Source organism: Solanum pennellii, chromosome 8 (genome assembly GCF_001406875.1).
Source record: "Solanum pennellii chromosome 8, SPENNV200".
NCBI classification, from domain to species: domain Eukaryota; kingdom Viridiplantae; phylum Streptophyta; class Magnoliopsida; order Solanales; family Solanaceae; genus Solanum; species Solanum pennellii.
In genome coordinates, this window is record NC_028644.1 from 5,328,312 (window position 1) to 5,344,525 (window position 16,214).

The 16,214-nt window shown below is 34.5% G+C and overlaps 1 long non-coding RNA gene across 1 annotated transcript; it reads right to left on the bottom strand.

Moving 5' to 3' along the window:
* Positions 1-1,802: 1,802 nt before the first annotated feature.
* LOC107027334 lies at positions 1,803-4,211 on the bottom strand. The gene is made up of 2 exons (XR_001457758.2): positions 3,520-4,211; positions 1,803-2,313 (listed from the first exon to the last, which is right to left on the bottom strand). It is a non-coding gene; the product is annotated as an uncharacterized LOC107027334 (long non-coding RNA).
* Between the last annotated feature and the right edge of the window lie 12,003 nt (positions 4,212-16,214).

A 16,214-nucleotide genomic window follows, 5' to 3' on the forward strand; every position in this document is an offset into this window, starting at 1 on the left:
TTCATCCACAAATGGATGATCAGGCAGATCATACCATCCAGACCTTAAAAGACATGTTGAGAGCTTGTGTGATAGACTTCAAATGTAGTTGTGATGATCACCTTTCTGTTATTGAGTTCGCCCACAATAATAACTACCATTCAAACATTCAGATGGACCATTATGAGGCATTGTATAGGCACATATTTAAATCTCTAGTTGGCTGGTTTGAAGTAGGTGAAACAGCCTTGATAAGGCCAGACTCAGTTCATGATGCTATGAAGAAATTACAACTTATTATAGATAGACTTATGACATCCCAGTGTCGCTAGAAGTCTTATACAAATGTAAGGAGAAGGGAATTAGAGTTCAAGTTGATGATTGGGTTTTCGTGAAGGTGTCACATATGAAGGGGGGTGAAGAGAGTTTGCACGAGAGGGAAGCTGAGTCCCATATATGTAAGACCTTACAAGATCTTGAAAAGAGTTGTTAAAGTTACTTATGAGTTAGAATTGCCACCATAATTAGCACCACTTCATTCGATTTTTCACATTTCGTGGTTGAAGAAGAATGTGGGTGATCATGCATCTATAGTGCCTTTAGAGAGTGTGGATGTGAAGGTAGTTTCACTTATGAGGAGGTACCAGATGAAATTCTTGATTGTCAGGTTTCAAGGTGGAGAAATAAAGAAGTCACTTCAGTTAAGATTTTGTGGAGGAGTCATTCCGTAGAAGGAGATACTTGGCAAGCTAAAGAAGACATGAAGGCCAATTATAAACTCACCTCTTTCCTTCTGATTCAATTCCAGCTTCAGGTGATAGTTCCTTTTCAGTTTTTCAGTCATACATGCGTAAATTCAGTCTTAGTATCATGTTCCTTTAGTTTGTACTTGCATTTTCAGCATATTTATATGTTCTTGGGACTTAGTTCAGTCAGAAATGAACTTCAAGTATTCAGTGGTAGGGTTTGCAACTCTTTCTCCTCATTTCAGCTAGTTTAGTCTTTATTCGAGGACGAATCTTCCCAAGGGGGAGATATTGTAACACCTCAAAAACGATACCTAGAAATATTTTATGCAAAAAATTACCTGAACTAGGGAACCACGGTAGGGTTCACGAACCGTGATAGGGTCCATGGTCTATAGACCTGCCCGTGGTGGAGATTTAGACTCCACATGGCCAGATGTTAGACCACGGGACCCTTCCCAAGTCCTGGTCTTGATGATGGGCCATAGTGGTTGTTATGCCGTAATTTATCTATATTCAGAAAAAACACTTTTTCAAATGTTCTAAGCATAGAACAATTTGAGAAAAATATTTAGAAAGACTCGCCACTTAATTTTTAAAAGAAATTAAGAATACTTAATTTAATAAAGATTTTAGTAGATTAAATCAATATAAATTTAGAGAAAATGGGTAAGAGGTTCTTATTTACGCTTCAAGAAGGGGTTTAAGGCATTTGAAGCATCCACTAACACGCGATTATCCTACGACTTGACAAAATAATATTTTACTTTTCTAGGAAAATGATTAAAATAATAATTTACAACATTTGATTAACTTTGAGAAAATAGTTAAATAAATAATAATTTATTTTATTTTATTTTTTTAGAAAAAAGGGAGCTAAAATGAAACATTTGTATTAAGATGCAAAACAAGACTAATTATAATTTATTAGACACATTTTATAAATAATAATTTAAACCGAATTTTTTAATTAGATTATGAAAACTATTTTAAATTAATTGAAGAATAAATAAATGTTTTGACTACATATAAACAAAATAAGTATAAGACTTGATAAAACTGAATTATATAAAAATATACAAACATAAAGAATATAATTTATCTTATGGGGAATTTAATTAAATTATAACGAAGTAAATAAATGGTTAGAGTTAATCAAATCAAATCAAATCAAATAAATAAATGCAATAAAAAAAATGAAGAGGTCATGGACTTGGGCTTTTAAGGCTGCTGATTTGGGCTCTGGCCCTATTTTAACCCTTGAAATCCTGTGTATAAACCAAGTGTTTGATTTTTTTGACTCTTTTTCTGTATATCGAACTGCATACAGTCCGTTTTGACGCCTCCAACCTGTATCTTTGTATTTGGCCACATATTTTTTCCACTGAATCTGTATATCAGTGTATAGTATACAGTATGTATACAACCCATTTCTTGGGATTTTGAGCTAACTTACAACATTATGTTGAAGCTATGGAACCTGTAACAACTTCCGAATATATAGCGGGGCTGACTATAGAGATAGGAAGGCAAAGTCGAGCCATTATGGCTTAACTCAGAAATGCCACACAAATAAGTCCACCATTGACTTGAAAGAGGTTCATTCAATAAATGAAAGAAAGAACAAAATTAGTGCTTTGAGATGAGAAAATAAAGGTGGCTTAACTTAGTTGAAAAATCGTAACTTAAGTACTTCAGGCGAAAATGTAATCAAAAGCTATTCATTAGACCTCAAAAGAAATAGATGGCCCTGAGAAGAAATTTTTAAAAAATGAACTAACTATACATTAACAAGCAACACATCTAAAACTTGGCAGCATATTCTTTTGATCAAAACAATAGTAAGTAAGAAAGAGAAGCAACAGAAAGGAGTTGAAGTAAAACAAATACCATTTTCATTGTTAAAAAAATATCCAGTGAGATTTGGACTAAAATATGTCCCATTGGCTACATCAATACATAACTAGAAAGGCCAAAATGTAATCACACATATCTTCGATTATTTAGCAAAAAGATACCAAAACGTCTAACCCAAAGATAATATACTAATCATGAAAGTTAACCTAAAATGAGCATATTGAGAAGTCAATATTTGAAATGACGTGAAGATGGAAACCTAAACAATCCATGAATTTGAATAAATAAATAGAAATAGCCCACCAAAAGATATATGTAACAACCAAAAGAAGTTTAGCAATGACACCTTTAAACCAAGACATGGTCGACTTCATGAATACAACTTAACAAACCACAAGGAGATGAATTAAACACATTTAAAGTATTGGCATTTTCAAAGAAACATAACAAGGCTAAAAGTGACCAAAGAAAAAGAACAACACGTGAAATATATTCACAGATCAATGGACAAACAGTGAGCACAATTTGGCCCAGAAATATAAACGTAGCTAAAACATTATAGATTTTCCCCAATTTTAACTATACAAAAAGCATCAATATGTAAGCAAACCATGCAGCAAACAGAACCATACAAAGAGTAAATCCCAAGTTGAAGTTAGATGAACATCAAGTTAATTATTTCAAGCGAAAACAAGGTTGTGGTTCAGCTAACTATAGAGATACAAAATCCAGCTAACAAATATAAGGACCAATATATAATATAAAAAAGATTTATAAAGATTTATTCACGCTAACAATCCAAGAATTCGCAAGAAAACGACATTGTGAAAACAGTAAACAAGGAGCCATATACATTTAGCAACAGAACATATACGAAAGCTTGAAAATACAACACGCCATATTGAAATAGACTATAAGAGGGAGCGGGATTATATACCTTTTTTGGGTTAGTAAACTGAGACGACGAGCTTAACCACGAAGAACTACCACCACTGTGAGCCAATTTCGACGCACTTCATAAAATAAAATAAACATCGAATTCGAATAGAAAAGACTCAAACACTCTGTTTTCTTTTTCTACTCTCTTTTTCTCCCCTATTTTTTCCGTATTTTCTGTCTAATGGTAGAGCTCTCTCTCTCAACTCTATTTTTCTCTACTTCATTTTCTGTCGATCGAAGTATGTTTCCCCTTATTTTTCTTCCTATTTTTCTACCTTTAAACAGTGAATGAGATAGATGAATATATAGATAGAAATTGGGGGAAAATAGGTAGATTGGATGAATCTAAAAATTCCCTTGAGGAGAAAAGGTTGCCATCTTAAGAATAGGACAAATCCTCAACGGATTTTTGAAGGGAGCCATTAATTTTGAGCGAAGGACGATCGAGCAAGGAGATTTCAACACGAGGGACGTTGCCACTGCAACAAGAAAAGGTGGATGACACGGCTTTTCTCGGTATATTCTAGATTGATGAGACTGAGGTAGTTGGGTCAGTTTTTCTTTCGAACTGCCGGTTCTCCGAGATTTCTATGTTTGCTGGCGTGAAGAAGGAAAACGAAGTGGGGTGCATATTTGTTGTATTGTATGTTGAATGAATTGGGTTTATTTTGGTATTGCTGATGATGTTATTGTGGGCTGGGAATTACTTGGGCTTGAGGATTGGTCTTAATACCTTACTTTTCAAAAAAAAAACAGAACAATAAAAATGAAAACTACTCGATTGAAAAGTTAATTTTGAAGTAAAGTTCGGATCTAATATCTCTAATTGAGGATGAAAGAATACTTTTACTCACTAGAGATGTAACAATATTGGGTTCATGCAAATGATGTAACTTTTGAAGTATAAATTTAAAACGCGGGCAGAGCCAAAACATACTGAGAAAATAAGATGGAAACTACCTTCTGTAATTACCCTCTAGGTTATTTCCTCTTTATTAAATTCTTCTCTCAAGAATAAAGATAAAACATGAAGAACTTCTTAAGAATTTAAACTCAATCAAATTCAAGAACACATTTATGGATAAATTCACATGGTTGGCGTGAGGGTGAAAACACCAACACTATCAAAACTTACATACTTCTAAGAAACTAAGTTCTTGGAGAAAATACTCAAAGCTCGCAAATACCCCTGAAGCTTTCTTCTTTTTCTCCTCTTGAAACCCTTCTCAAGCCTAAGCATTTAGGAATAAATGCAACTTGATCTTAATAAGTTTAGACCCCTCTTTGGTTGAACAAAAACGTGCTAGGCAAGTGGGTTAAAGAAACGATCAAAATACACCTCTTTAAAATAGATGAGAATGCCTTAACTAGACAGGATGCACTCAAACGGGCATAATTCCTTCATCCAACTCGTAATTTAGAAAAATCGGCGGTGTTGATAAGAGGACTCACATACCTTCCTTTTGATACCTAATGGTCGATCTTACTCTTTATTTGTTGAAAGTTATGGTCCTTTGAAGTTGACCAAAAACTTAAAAGCTGATTAAAGTTCAAGGTGTTACACTATTTCTTTTTAAACTTTACTCAACTCTGCTCTACTTTCTCAAAAAAATGTTTAAGAAACATATTGGCTTTAAAAATTCTCAAAATTTATAACTCAAAATAGGGTTATGCTGAAATATATACACACAACTCAACTCAAATATCTCAATTACTATATAGAAAAACTCAATACTCAGAACTCATAAATAACTGATACTACTCATCTCAAGAATACTCAATTAATAGGGTTCATGCTGAAATATAAACAAGACGAATCAATTGGAGAATCTCAATGCATAATATACAGAAACTCATTCATTGGGATTAGAACTAAAAGCTCAGCAACAAGCTTATCTCAAGAATTCTCAAAACTAAGGGTATAACCTTAGATTAAACTTTTACTAATTGAATTTAGATGTAGGGCGTGAGGGTGAACTCATTATATCACAATGAGTATCCTACATACTTGAAAAGATAAAGTTCTTGAAATATTTTGAAGAACTTTATTAGAATCCTTCAAATCTTAGCTTGAAGGAGAATAATCAAGAAAATCTTTTTTGAGATTCTTAAATTAGTTCTTGAAGACTCTCTGGCCGAGAATTAGCATTTTCATTAATGATTTATAACTGTATGAAAAAATTTGACTTTGAAAGAATGAAATTCTCTGACTATGACTTACATTGAAGAAGAATGTTGAAAAACATTTGAAGAATCTTAAACAAAAGTTTTATGCTTTGATTTTTCCTCAGAGTTTTGCCTTAGTATTTTAGAGAGAAGAAAATGAGGGATTAACGAATGAAAATCTGATTGTTTTGGCCCTTTAATAAGTCAAAAAATTCCGTCTAGAGGTTTATTAAAGGTGAAAAGACAAAAGTGACTATCTTTAAATATTTTCTGTCGGCTAATAATTTTTCACCGCATTGTATCAGATTATTAAAAATGGTCATAACTTCTTACTCGAAACTCAGATACTTTTGAAATATGTGGCATTAGAAATTAGACAAAATACCTTCCACTTGATAGGTTATAGACCACGTAACTCTTTAAATTCTAAGATATATGGTCATTTGAGTTGACTCAAATAGAATCTTATATCAAAACTTAATTGGTAAGAAGGTCTTTCAACTCAACTTTATGCGAGGGGATTATAGTGACCTTAAATCATATCCAAATTTATTCCTACACTACAGATTGACCTTTACACATATGGACAACTTAAGAATTACCGTGTACAATCTTATTCACAAATGAAGAATAGTTGGAGTTTTAACTTAGACTTATTCAGGGTGATACAAATGTGATATGTAAAGTGAAAGAAGATTTATGGTGAATGAATTTGAAGGAAAACAATCAAAAACCCAAGAGATTTATCTTGAATTCTCTGTTTGAAATCACCTATAAGGTTCCCCCTAAACTAAAAATATTGAAAAATGTGGAAGAACCCCAAAATTTTGAATTATAACACTGTAACAGATGTTCACGAACATGGGGACTCGGTCAAGATTAACTCTCTAAAATCCAAGAGCTTTTGAATGAATGTAGAGGCTTGACTACCAAGCCCTCCGCAAACATAGGATCTCCTTTGTGAGTGTAGATGTCTGTCCTCTGACGTCCCGCTTACGCAGAAATCACTAGACACCATCAACAACAAATTACCAACACACAAAAACTCACTGAATTGACCCATAGGTTGGAACCCCGTACACACAAAAGAAATATGATTCCCAGCAAAACTTGATGTTCCAGATTCAATGGAACCATTGAGACACGTATCTTATGTCTTTTTGACTCGAATCCATGAAGGTCGTAATAAATTAACATAACACCTAATGTAAAAAACCGAGCTTGGTACATCTAAATTACAACTAAGACCTCCAATGAGAATACTATCATCTCGTGAATCCAACAAATTTGTTACAATTATGATCCGAGATTCCAAAATCTTAATGTTGATGAAAGTCAACCCAAAGACTAAAATATCTTCAACTTAAAGCCTAAGACTTCAAATCTACAAAAAGAACTCCGAATCTTAAACTTACAACTCTCCTAGACTTAACTCCACAATGCAAAATTGATAGAATAGACAAAAATCCGTTTTGAGACTCGAAACACAAATTGGTACTGGAAACCACAATTTTGTACAACTTAAGCATTCTAATAACTAGAAGATTTACAACAACTATAATGAAAGGTAAAATAGTAATTTTACAAAAAATTCCTAATTATGACCTTTTGATTCATTACATTATATACCACTAAAAGCAATGTTCGTCTTCAAATAGAAGAAGAAGAAGAAGAAGAAGAAGAAGAAGAAGAAGAAGATGATGATGATGACGATGATGATGAAGGAGAAAAAGAAGAAGGAGGAGGATGAGGAGGAGGAGGAGCATGAGGACGAATAGTCAATGTTACCAAAAGCATGATGTATAATTTACTAAGTAGGTGTTCATCTCTCCAATTGAGTTTCTCCATAAGACAATCCCATTAACATAAACATCTAAGAACTAAACTTTCAAATAAAACATTTGGTAGATCAAAAAATTAGGATTCATTATCAAGACACAAGATAACCCATGAACCCAATATTAACCGACACCCTCTTGACCTAACACACCTCTGGGACAAATTTTTTCTCAGATAAGTACTATAAATTTTGAATTGATACTGACTATAATAAGACATGAACCTAAGACAACCACCACACACTCATAATGCACGAACCATCACATATATTATCATGATTCCATTCTAACAACATTGTCTTTCCATGAGTTAGAGCTACAAATATCAAATTGTTAGACATCGGGTACTCATTAAAGGATAATCAAGCTTATCTAACCAAAAGAAGGAAATGATAAGGTAACCCACTTAGTGAGCGATAGACCCAAGCATATAGAACTTTTAACAAGACAATTAAAATTCTAAATGAGTAGATGTAATCGTAGACAACTCTTAAGAATGGCAGATCGAGACCTAATGGTCTCCACCTTAAATCCCACATAGCCAGAATATGACCTTGACGACGAGATGAACGTTAGGAATATCAAACAACTTAGAATACCCATTGTATCTCTTAAATAAATTCTTAAAGCAAGGTGGTATATGTAAAGCTATTCGAAACTTCAACATCCCCAATGCAACACTGCATCTATCAAATCTTAAATGACCAAATTTTCCCAAGCATCATACTCTACGAAGAGAACATCACAGGATTTGTATAACCAATATATTACAATGGATCCACCCCTGAAGTAAAAACACGCATATGCAGTGAATGATACCCAAACCATATTTGGAAAAAAGTTGGTGGTTGATGAGTCCATGATTTAGACTCATTTAGGGCTTTATTGTAATAGATTTTTTGTCCTTAAATGCATATTTTTCCCTATAACTGATATAAATCCTTGAGTTTCAGGGAATTGGAGTGAGGAACAAAGCGTGGGAACTAAGTAGCGAAAAGTTACTAGGAGTTGAAAGAACGAAGAAAAGAAGGCATGAGGATCGTCTAATCCATTAGGCGTGTCGCTGAATGGCCTTGATCTCTCCTTATGTTCTGGTATGCTAAGTCTTGAAAGAGAAAAGCAAGTCAACAATCAAAAGGAGAAGTCGGCGAGTCGTCGAACGATTCCACGATGCAATGCTATATCGCCCAAAGTTAAACAATGTCAAGGATACTAAAGGCAAAATTAAAACGGCAATACAAATGACAGATGATGGATCGCCGAGTGGATCGGTGATCCCGACTTATTACGCCAAATGACCTTGGAAAACTATAAATACGTTTCTAAATTCTTAGCTTACTGTCAAGACATTGATTAATCTAGAAATTAAGCAATTAGTTTGGGGATTATTATTCTAGCTTTAAACATAGTCTTAGACATTTTCCTTTATTCTTTTCAAGATTTCCAATTCCAAAAATTGGAAGTGGGTGCCAAAGATTCTTCATTGTAGACATGTGTAAAGACAATGTCAATCGTACCAGTTGATGGAAACAATAGTTGGTGTCAATTTATTTCTTTTTACTATGGCTAGCTAAAACCACAATTCTTGGGGTGTGATTATGTGATTATGGGCTGATATAATTGCTGGGTACTGCTAATTATTAGTTTATTTGTTGTGTAGAAGTGATTTTGTTCAATAGTTGTGGTTGAAATTTAATGAGGTTGTAGTTGAAAATACAATCTTCTCTTAACATTGTGTGCTTGCTCGAGAGAGAGGTTTTGAAACCAAAATTATTGAATTGTTGGTGTGTGGGTATTGGGTTGTCGTGGGTTCATCTTGAGAGAGTGAATCCTAAATCCTTTTGCACACATCAAGCTCGAGAGAGTGAATGGAGGCAAAGGTTGTGCTTAATTGCCACTTATTGGTGTTCGAGATAAACCAATTTGATTCGGGGTAAATTGTTGGAGAGAGAGTTCACCCCAATAAATTCTAGACTAGTCACTAATATGCATGTATTTACTATTAACTGTGATTACCCGATTGTTTGTCTTATCCCATAATCCTATCACATTCCAAGAATCCCGTCTCCACACTTGTATTTTCACTTATTTTCAGTTTTGGTTGATAATTGACTGCAAAACCCTTCATTTTGTTAAGTGACACTTGTGACACCCCTTTAATTTTTGATGTTTTTACTCGTAATATCTTTAGCTATAACTAATCTGAACTGATTCTTACTTGACTATTAATTGTCGTAACCACTCCTTATGGGGTTCAATGCTAAATCACTTAGTTGGTTTATATTACTCACTAACGACCGTCGACACTTAGTATTGGATGAAGTGTCCTGATACATCAAGTCAGTGGTCACATTAGAATGTATCAAACCAAGGTCGAATAATACCAAATACTCCTTCCATGGAGCCTATATCAAACATTCCCATTCGTCTGAATACATCTTTTTGATTTTAAGCTACCCATAATTAACCACTATGGCCCCCTTTTACAATCTTACATATACTCAATTAGTAAAACCAAACATACTCTTCATACTAATACACTGAAACCAATACTTTTAATGCTAATAATACATCATAACCATACCGTCCATTTACTTTACTCTCAAACCTCCACTAGTATCGAGGTCTCTATATAAAAAACTTTGTCATCTCTAGAAAATATGAACTATGGCTTCCTTTCTTTCAATGCAAGTATTCCATGAAAAGTAGGGGTACCATCCAAGGCTAATAGCACTAATTGCTAACATGATAGTACTTTCCCAATGTCAACTCCAAAATAAATTCATGTACCACCTTTCAATTACTATTCAAATCGCCATACACCCATGCCAAAACATAGAGAAATTCTTTGTCATCTCAAATATTTTTTTATACCATAAGTGTATAACCTATGTTTACCATCAAGTGTCTATATATCACATCACAACTATCTTTATAAACCTATTATCAAAGTACCTTCAACTCCAATGAAATCCTCAATAACCATGTACAACTATAGGTCAATAATGTGGTGCCCCTATAAGTCATCTATGTAATTCGATAATCCAAACCAAATAGAAACACAAATATTCCACACATCACCGTTTGTAACCCATACCAATATTAAATCTTCATGAAATGTGTTGATAAACCATAAATATATTTCCAATCAAATAAAGATCCAAATCTTACTAACCACAGTGGGCCTAGGCTAATCACGAATAGCCTAAATTTTCATCGAATATACCATATTACCATCCTTGGACATGATGTACCTAAGAATGCTACTCAATAAAAAATTCACACTTTGAAAATATTGCATAAAGTCATTGATCTCTCAAAGTACAGAGCATAATCTTCAAATGTTGCTCATAATCCATGAGTATACAAGGATATCATATATGAACACTATGACAAATGAAAAAGAGATACAACCTGACCACCCATTTGATAAAGTCGATAAAGGCGGCAGACATTAGTCAGCCTAAAATACATCACTAGGAACTCATAGTGGATATATCAAGTCCTAAATGTGCTCATAGAGATGTTTGTTGCCCTAATCCTCAACATGTGGTAACCGGAACTCAGATTAATCTTCAACAACACTCCATCACACTGAAGCTGGTCAAACATATCATCAATCCTAGGCATGTAGTAATGGTTCTTCGGTGTCACCTTATTCAATGATCTATATTCAATATCGTTCTTCTTCTTCATATAAAAATTGCGAGAGTCCATAGGTGATACACTAGGACTAATGAATCCCTTACCTAACATATCATAAAGTTTAATAAGATCTTTGAGCTTTCGAGGAGACCTTTGATAAGGTAAAATATCAAAAGGTCGAGTACTCGACTCAATCTCAATAGACAAATCAATATCACAATGTACGGGTAGCTTAGGTATGTTTGTAGGAAACACATCTATAAACTTATGGACAATGGTAAATGAATCAACTAGAGGCATTTTCCAACTTACATCACATAAATATACAAAATAAGATAAACACTTGCTAGCTACTATCCTCTAATCTCAAAAAAAGGAAATAACTCCAACCGATGTGCTACTATAAGAGCCCAACCACATCACCTGGGGAATACCTTGCATGGATAAGGTAAGGGTCTTAAAGAAGCAATCTAAGACCACTCAATAGATCAAATTTAATAAGAATGGCCACCTTGGCTTGAAGAAAATGAATGGGACCATGACTCTAACTAGATCAAAACTCATTCTAGTTGTACTTAGCACCCTCTAAAGTTTTTGAATGAGGCCTGTATAGGCCAAGATATTATTGTTTTCCTTATTTTGTAAAAAAGAAGAATAAACCCAAAAATCTTCACTTGAATTTTGCAAGAAAAAATGTTTTAAACTAAATCCAGAAATCGATTAATTGCCAAAGTAGCAAAACCCAATCGCCAATACACAAAGTCGAACAAAAGTAATAGTAGCTAACCCCGAAAACGAGGTTTTAATACCATATATATATATATATATAAAAGAGTCCTCAATAAAAACAAATTAAAATAAGAAAATTTTTGTTCAGGTAACGCGACATCAATCGACAAACCAACTGACGGACCATCGATGTAAACTGCTTCCGTTAGCCAGGACATAGAATATATTTTTCTCCCACGGATGGAACCCTCTCCGAATGAAATGACGAACCAACAATATGGTTCGTCGATGCTCCTTTGTATCTTCATACTTAGAATCTTAAAAAATCAGGTACTGGAACCTTTTCTGAACCAAATGACGGTTCATTAGTACAGTCCGTCAATCGACGAACCTTAGTTGCCTTTCGTGGTTCAACACTTGGTCAGACTTCTCTGATTTTCCTTCAATTTCCTGAGTTTATCATCTACTGTCACCACCTACGGTCCGTCGATTGAACGGCGGACCATCGATTGCTTCGTAGGTCTGGTTCTGCACTATTTTAAGTTATTTTGTTTTATTGCCACCTGAACATCTTTCCTGCAAAACAAGATACAAAACTTGTTAAAAACACTACAAAAAAGTTTAGGCACACACAACTCTTAAGTGAAATGCATTAGAAATGTCGTTAACGGTGCATCAACACCCTCAACTTAAAGTCGTTGTTTGTCCTTAAGCGACACACTATGACTCAGAACGACTTTTGTACAGAAGTATAACTTATAAGCTCAACAATCACATGGCTATCAATCCCAACTCTTTCTTTGATTGAGTGCAGGCTTAAACTCTCAGGCTCGACAAGATAACTCATGCGGATCACATCATGACACAAATTCACCATGCAACAAACATTTATACTATGTTGTCTCTCACCAAGTTACCAACTTTCTCATAATGCAACTAGTGCCCTCACTTCAAATGAAATCCTCATTTTTCACACAATGATTATTCATTTTGGGTACAAGGATATTTGTTCCAACACTCGCACTCAGAAACAAGTTCAAATACAGTTATACTCTACGCCATAGTCTTGCCCTTATATTCGTTGCTTAGGTTCACAACACTAGACTCTAGGGTCACGGTATGACTATCTTGGCTTGTAGCGTAGGCTCAGGGTCAGGTGTGGTACATTTGGGTACATTTAATGACTTTCTGCCCCACTAATTACATTATCTCTAAGCTTTCTACCTCTCTTCAATGCTTTTGATCTCCTATTTCTGTTCTCTTCTCTTCTTTGCCTTGTTTCCCTTTTTTAAATGTGAGTTTCACTTTTCTTTTGCATCTTTTTCTCAGAAAACTCTTTTCTCTTTTATTATTTTTTTCCAAATGTTCTTTCATTTTGTGGCAAGTCACATCTTTCGCTTACTTACACTTTTCTTTTCAACATCCAACTCTTTTCATACCTATTTTTGGGTCCAAACTCATAATATCCACCCTCTACTCCTGGCTTTTCCATGGGTTGAGGTTCACATTACCCGAAGTCGGGTCAGGACCAAGATGATGTCACTTTCTGAATAAGCTACCCTCAACTTAGGATTTTGGCCTAAGTCGAGGAGCACATGTTTAAGGAGGGACTAGGGCTAAAACATTAGACCCTAGGAAGGTGAGTTGGTGAATAAAAAAAATTGGTCTACGATAGGCTCAAACATATTTTGATCAGTTATTTAATCTGGTCAACTTTTTTTAGGCTAGATATTGGCTATTTCGAACATGTCCTATGATCACGTCCTAGCTTCTAAAACAGATTCCGTTCGCAAGACTAACCGAGCAAGTTCTAGTTAGGCACCAACAGTTGAACACTCGAATCTCCTCACGCTCTCTTGGCCCATCGTTGCACTATCAGATTATCAGATTCTCCAATTTTGGTTTTAGTTGAAGGTCATGCATTGGGTGTCTATTTATGTCATCTTTAGAGCCAACATAATCAATTTTTGTTAGCCTAAACATGCAAGCACTACAATGGATGGGGTTCATATTTATTAGCCATCATGCTTTGTTTTAATTATTCTATACTTGTACTTACTAAGACATGCCGATTAAACAGAACTTTAAATAGTCTCTTGGAGAAAAAGAACACACGCAAGAAAACCCCAAGAGAGGATTGTGAGTTGGGCTACTTAAACTTCACCGTACCACTCACTTTCCATTTACCCCACCCCAGCAAAACTTTTTGCAGTTGTCTACAATGCAATAAGAAATCAATGACACATGGTGATAGGTAAAGCAAACGTGTGTTACATGGTACCAAAAAGCTCTCAACAAGCGAGTGTGTCTTGTTTCCCTGAACCCGTAGGATCATCAACTTCCTACCATCAGTAGCACCCACATATCTAACATTGGCACCATCAGTAGTGCCATCCACCTCAGTAGTGATCTCAGGCATAGAACTGATATCCCAACAGCCACACCATTTCTTCTATTTCTTCTCTTTTAACCTTTTTTTTGTTTTTATCTTTATCTTTTTTTTTTTCTCTTTCGTCTTTTTAATATTTTTTGTTAATTATTTACTTTTCTTTTTTTGTTGTTTTATATCGTTCTTCTTTTTTTCATATTTTTTCTTTTTTTTTAATCTTATTCTCTTTTTTTGTTACTTTAATGTGAAGAAGAAAACTTTGAAATCTTCACTTGAATTTGCAAGAAAAATTGTTATACCAAACTCGGAAATTGATTAATTGCAAAAGTTGCATAACCCAATCTCCAATACACAAAGTAGAACAATAGTAATAGTAGTTAACCCCAAAAACGAGGTTTTAATACCCTATATATAAAAAACAAAGTCCTAAAGAAAAATGAATTAAAATAAGAAAAGTTTTATTCAGGTAAAGCGACATCAATCGATGAACCAACAAATGGACCGTCCATTAGATGGCACCCTCCCTGAATCAAACGACGGACTAACAGAATGGTCTATCGATCCAACTACGAGCCGTTCATTCTCCTCCGTATCTCCATTCTTAGAATCTTCCAAAATCAGGTACTAATAAGAAGTGAAGTCAGATCCTCCCAACTCAACTAACCCCAATGCATGAATCCATCCCCAACAAATTGTTAGAAACTCGTAGGAATCCTCAACAATAGCCTAAAAAATGTAGAGGTAAAATCTTGAGAAAATCTCCGAGAATCTTCTACTCTTCTAGCGAAAAAGCTTCTGCCACAAACACGGGTTGGGCACCCCTAGGTGTGTACCTAATCTTGAGGTGCCTTTGAAGAAGGTTGATCTTACGGTGCTAGTGTAACTTCAATTGTAGTTGGAGCCTGTTGATGCTCTTTAACAGAGTCATAAGTTGTGTAATGCCTGCCTATAGGTCTTGTGCAATAGTTTGTCTAGGTAGCAGCTAGGCTGGCCCAGCCTCACTAGATGAATAGAAACCCAATTGATCAAGGGTTCTCTATAGGCTTTAGATCTTTCTTCTCTTCGAGGCTAGTGTTGTACCCCTGGCCAACAAGGAAGGTAAATCCCTACCTGGAGCCGGTGCGCGGTGTACACCAGCTATCTTGTGAGAAGAATGAAATAAGTGAAATATCAATGCACAAAAGTGATACAAAATAGGGGTAATTCCTAAACACACCCTGTAGCCTCCTAAAGGATAGTACACAGATGTGTATATACCAATATGCAGGACTCTACTATGTAATAGCATTGTACAAGTTAGAAAGGAGAACATAGTGCTCTTATACAAACTTTTCATGACTCAATTTTATTAGTCATGATGAAATCTACAATAATTCACCAATAGGCAAGCTAACCAGTAATCAAGAACAACAAGTAATGAGTATAATGGTAGAACAAAAGAAAAATCAAACTGAACCATAAAACAAAACAAAAGCGGAAGAAAACAAAAATCCATATACAAAAGATCCCTCAATAAACCTAGCAGTCAACAACATTAGGATTATGTGTCAACACCTTAAATATGAATATGATATATTGCATAAACAAAAGTTATTGTAACAGTGATGATGTAACAAATCAGTGATAGCACTAACAAAGACTAATTTAAGAATCAAAATGAACGATATACATTGAAAATCAATGATCGCATTATGCATTAGTTGAAGAAATAAAATCACTAGATGCATTATATTAAATCATATGTATTATAAAGGATGAACTACAAAAAATAGAAAAACATTAAAAGTTTATTTGTGGAAAGCCAAAAATAAATGATGAAGAAATCCACTACACTTTTATCTTTGCTTTATACAAACTTCTATATATTTGTTTCACTGTCAACAATGGAAAATGAAATAATAAGCAAAAGAGCATCGCTGGAAATGA